We start from the raw sequence: 5,524 nt of genomic DNA on the forward strand, positions 1-5,524 counted from the left end.
AACATGCTGTGTTTGGAAAGCCTGCTCAGCAGAACAGTGGATGAGGCTGTGAGTACTTGTGGGATCACCTTCAGTATATATACAGTTTACATAAGAGTATATGTCAGGAGGTTTCTTAATTACAAGATTTACATGTTAGAAATGTCAAAGGAGAGTGTTTCACAATGATGATTTCTGAAGGTATCTGGTTTGGGTTTGGGTTTTGGATTTTTTAACATTGAATAACTATGAACTGAAAGAGAAAGCTGCTGCCATCCTACGAGAAGAAAGATACCTATTCAAGATACCAGATACCGCTTGTAAATATACTCTCTGAAAACCAAGAAATCCACCTCAGGATCAGTAAATTCTCTGAGTGCACATACATGCTGTACAGTATCATGCACACATAAAATATCAAGCCTGTGTTCTCAAATGAGGATAACACTTGGAATACTAGCAACAAAGTGCTTTTCTTCTGTGTTTGAAAATTTCAGGCTTTCAACAGATCATTGCCCCAACAGAATCAGTGATTCAGAGAAGTGAAGTGCTGTGATCAAAGACATACACCGTGCTTCTGAAGAGGAATTCAGGAAATGCCACTTCAGTTAGTATAACGAACTGTCACCTCTTCGCTCTGGTTATGTGCATCCCTAAATTAGCCATTAGATAATTCTGCCACTTCACTGAACTTTTGCACATTCTGCATTGAAGGGATTTATTCTTCCTTGTCCAGGAAGAAAGGCTTAAGTGGTAGTTTTGAAATAAAAGAGAGGATAAAGCTCCCATGCAAATCTTATGTTGTGTGTATTTTCTTATTTGACTATAAAAGTGATACTCGCAAAGGTGTGGAGTCAGGGATATTTTAAAACTGCTGATAAGCATCATCCCACTGCTAGCTTAATTAAATACTAGTGATTTACCCATTACAAAAGACAGTTTGTTCCATCACGAAATCTTTTCCTAGTGTATGAAGGCATAACAGGAGAGTGTAATATCAACTGCATGAACTACTTCTATAAAATAGAAATAGTGATGTTGACTTCCTCTTGTGTTTTGAGATCTACTGATGAAAATTGCAGTAGGGGCAGGTAATTTCATTATTACTCTAAAAGCCTGTTGCTCCTCTCCGCGCTGGCAGATACTCCTCTCAACCAATTAAGATATGAGATTAAAAGGATGCTATCAATTTACAATATTTTTCCTTTAGCTGGAATAGTAATAACACCTTGGAAACCACACAATAAAATTGCTTTCCAGATGAAATCTGACATTCTTGAGCACTACCATTTGTTTTCATGCACTGATCCCTCTACCTGTGGAGAGATCTTGCTGACAGTTTCTGCTGCTCTCCTGCCCCAGGATACTGATGATGATACTACATTAAACATCTCCTTGGAAGCCAGCAAGCCTCTATTGCTTCTGTAAGCGTCTCTGGCAAGCAGAGCTGCCTCTTCTGTTCCTGTGCAATGGAAGCACAGGGGTATAACTCTTGCTTACCGCATCTTTTGTTTTGTAACTGAGGACTTAGCCATCAAGAGAACATGCTTCCCCAGGTTCAGTTTAAGCCTGTTTCTTTCACATCCTGAATGTGATAGTCACCTCCAGGTGGGCTTCCATGGAAAGCCTTCTGTCAGCCCGCACACTCCAGGGCAGTGGCAGGATTAACACACACAGAAAAGTTGAGGTACTTGGTATATAATTGGAGTCCTGGCTGCTCTGACATAGAGTTTTGGAGATCTCTTGTAAACTTTGATGGGATTTTAGAGCTGTGACTAAGACATGGGAATCTGGCATCTTGTTCATTAAAATCTGGAATTTCTACAGTATTTTGCCTTCCAGAGATACTTGCCTTTGGAATAGGAGGGTCTTCCCATATGGTGATGACCTGTGGGAGGGTAGAAGAAAGGCAGAGGTATTTGCTGTGAAGTTTTTCTTCTCACTGTTTCTGTTGTGGAGAGATAGTCAGGAGAGGGTTTTCAGAGCTCTCCTTATTCTCCAAGTCTCTCTTGTCCTTTCTGAAAAATCTTAAATATGTCAGGCCCCCAGACCTGAGGAATTTTGGGTCACTAATGCTCGGGTTAGGGTGCTCAAGAAGATTCAGGAAAGCGTTTTCTTATGTTTGCTCACCAAAAGACACATCTTTGAGGAAAAAGAAAGCTAAAAATAAATAAGTGTTTTGGATTAAAAATACTTTTAAAACAGTAAACTTAGGTGTGAGGGCTCCTGTCAGCAATTTGCTTTGCACATAAACAGTGAATGGGCTAAAACAAGTAACTTTCAATAAGCTCACATATTTTCTAGTGTATTAGCCACACTCTTTACTGAACAGTGGGCAGAACTAAAGATGATCACATGTGTGTTAAAGTTCTCTGTCACCGGTAGTTTACACAGGTTTTCCATTAGCTTGATAGATGGCATCTGACTTGCTGGAGAAGGAGTGCTGTGTATTCAATTCTGATTTGCCATTATCATAAAACACTCTCTAGTGACAATGTATAGCATGTGATAAACTGGTGAAGCAATGTTAAGAAAAAAAATATCAGTGCTATAATTTGTTGACATATTTAAAACTCATCCCTGAAATGGATTCCTTTGAGTGAAGGAGTAACTGTACAATGGCCACAACTCTTGCCAGAAACCTCTTGTTTGCCCAAGTGGAAACCGAAGTCCCCAAAATCTTGTTTTACATTCACCCACAGCACAGTGTGAGCAGAAGCCCCTCTGTTTCACACCGTCAGGGCACGCATATTTGGCCAGTCGAGGGGACCGTTGGGTTCAGCATTCTTAATCGCTTTATAATTGGATTATTTGTTTGGCCCCTTTTGGTGCATTTATCAGCAAAGTCCAGATCAAAAGAGGTCAAGCAAAGCCTCCCCAAACTTGCCACTGCCCTTTCCACAATTGAGATCACTCCTTTAAACTTTAGAAGACCAACATTTTTCTTTATGGCATCTGTGGACTGGGGAAACATTTACTTCAGATGAAATGTATTTCCATAAGACTGACAGAGGGCCCCTATAGGCTTGCTTGCCTTATGGGAGCAGGGCAAGAGGAAATGCTAAGGGCAAGTCTCTCTCAGACATGCAGTCTTGTTTCTTTTTGATCCAGTGTGTGGGTTTTTTTTTTTTTTTATTCTTCCCTTAAGCAATGAATTGAGCTCCTGCAGCAGAGGAAGGATTGTTGACTTACAGAGTACACACATAGTGGAAAGGTTACTTCAATCAGAGGGAAAAAAAGAAAAAAAAGGAAGAAGAAATGCTCCCCAAGTTGTGTGTGTGCATCTAGAAAAGGAAGTTTTCTACTCATAAACAGAGGTGTCAAAAGAGAGCTCCTTTAAGGCACCTCCAGCAATCCTTCTAGATGACTTTTCTTATTGTTTTTAGCAGTAACATGAGCACACTTGAGAACCCCACTCCTAGATCACAACCCCATTTTGTTAGCAATTGTACAAATAATCCCACACTGCCCCCTAGTAGATCTTACAGCTTTTCAGGACAGTACACAGAGCAATTACCAGGCCAAAAAATTGTTTCTAGTTTACAAAGAGGATCACACAATAAGTATATTCCTTGGCTGGACACAGAAAAAGAAACTATCGACCCCTCACTGAAGGTTTTTTTGTTTTTTTAAACTTATGAAGAAGGTTCCTCCCTGTTATCTCCAAAAATGCTTGTGAAAATGCAGCATGAGGATGAAGGGTTGATCTTAATTCCCCAATACGAATATGAACTGTCCTTCTGCCTCTGGGGAGAGCTCAAGTGGGAAGAGTCACAGAGAAAGTAGACGTCTCTGGTAATTACTTCTGTGGATGAGAAAGAGGGTAATAAAAGCAGGCCATTAATGGACTTCAGTGGTGTTGGCGGTCAAAGCACACGAGCCTTGTATCAGCCAGAAGTTGGGAGGGCTAAGGCAATTTCACCAGCTGTGTGATCTTTCTATGACTGGAGCAAGAGGTTTATGGGCGGGAGCTTGGTTCTGAGAACACAGCCTCGCTTGTAAAGTCTTCATGTACACAAGTGTACACAAAAGTTTGACATGCCTCCAAGAGCAAGGACAGTGAAAGCCATTAGTACGAACTCTCTGATTCAAGCACGTGTACCTTAGGACATGACAAAGGAACAACCACATCCTGGATGAAATCAGTTCTCTTCAATGTTTCTGAAGGGTGCAGAGGAGCTGGGGGGCAGTTGCCAAAAGAGGAAACAATAAAATAAAGTTTTTTAGTTAGTTCTTAAAATAACTAGGGCTAAAATATTTCATACCAACCCTGACAACTTATGTCTGACTTGCTGTCCTTTGAGACAGCCAGCCACAGCACTAGTTTTTAAATTCCAGCAAGGAATTCAAAGCTGTCCAAAGAGTCCTCAAGCCATAATGAAATGCTCATGTGGTCTGGATATAACTTTGTGTTCAAGCCTGTGTGTATAATCAGTGCATGCACAATCACCTTTATTTATTGGTATCTGAGTTTTCCAAGAAAAATTCAGCCTCTTGCTCACAAAATTCCTTCTTCTCAGAGACTGCACACCCATTGCTTTTCACATAATAGAGGTAATTTATTTCCCTGTTGCATCACTTTGAAAATGTGGCTGTTTCTGGAATGCTGTTGAGCCAAATAGTTTAGATATCTGGCCAAGAGTAAGTCTGTAAAGTTGGAGCAAGAAAGAGTTCAATTCAGTGCCAGTTCCCCAAATAGCTGTATTGTGCAAGTTCCTCTAGTGCTTTCTCTATATAAGGCAACACCTTCTCTTCATTTGTCCTTGGACCTTTTAGTTGTATATCATTTTGCCAGTGCTTTGTAAGATGCTAAAGGTACGCTGGTGTATTTCATCTGTGATTTTGCACCAGGCCACGAAGCAGCCCTTTACTTGAATTCAACCTGTGGCTGCACAGAGGTAAGCAAAGTTTGCAGTCTCTATACTGCATAGAGCTGTTGCTTGAAATCTCCATCCACAGATATAGTGAAAACTTGACTGGACAAGGCCTTGAGAAACCTGATGTAAATTTGAAGTCAGTTTAGAGCAAGAGGGTTGGACCAGACGACCTACTGAGATCCCTTCCAATCTAAACTGTGCTGTGATTTTTCCCAAGCCAGGCATGACAATGAGCATGATGCAAAGTGGAATTAAAAGCAGACTGCTCTGATTCATTAGAGCTAGGGTAGAGGTGGCCAGGCCACCAAAGAATGTTGCCCCAGCTCACTCGCACAAATGTTTGATGAGAGGTGGAGTGCTGCGGAGTGGGGGCACTGTCCTCTGTGAGTGCTGATCTCAGCTCTTGGGTGAACAGCAGTCACCTACATTCAGCCAGACAATAGCGTCTCCTTCCTGTAGATTTCAAAGTGTCCTCAGTCCCACCTCAGGTGCTGAAAGGAGTACTAGTTCCCTGCTCATGATGGACCCTAAGTGTACACAAGAAAGGCTTGTCTTTGTGAAAGAAGTCTTTTGACTGTAGGGCTTGTCTTACTTTCTAAAATCAGTGTCGCTGTCCCACCAAACTGCCAATATAACGGAGTTTAAGACTGCTGTCAGAAAAACCTTCT

The sequence above is a fragment of the Pygoscelis adeliae genome, unplaced genomic scaffold, assembly GCF_000699105.1.
Source record: "Pygoscelis adeliae isolate BGI_AS28 unplaced genomic scaffold, ASM69910v1 Scaffold38, whole genome shotgun sequence".
NCBI lineage: Eukaryota > Metazoa > Chordata > Aves > Sphenisciformes > Spheniscidae > Pygoscelis > Pygoscelis adeliae.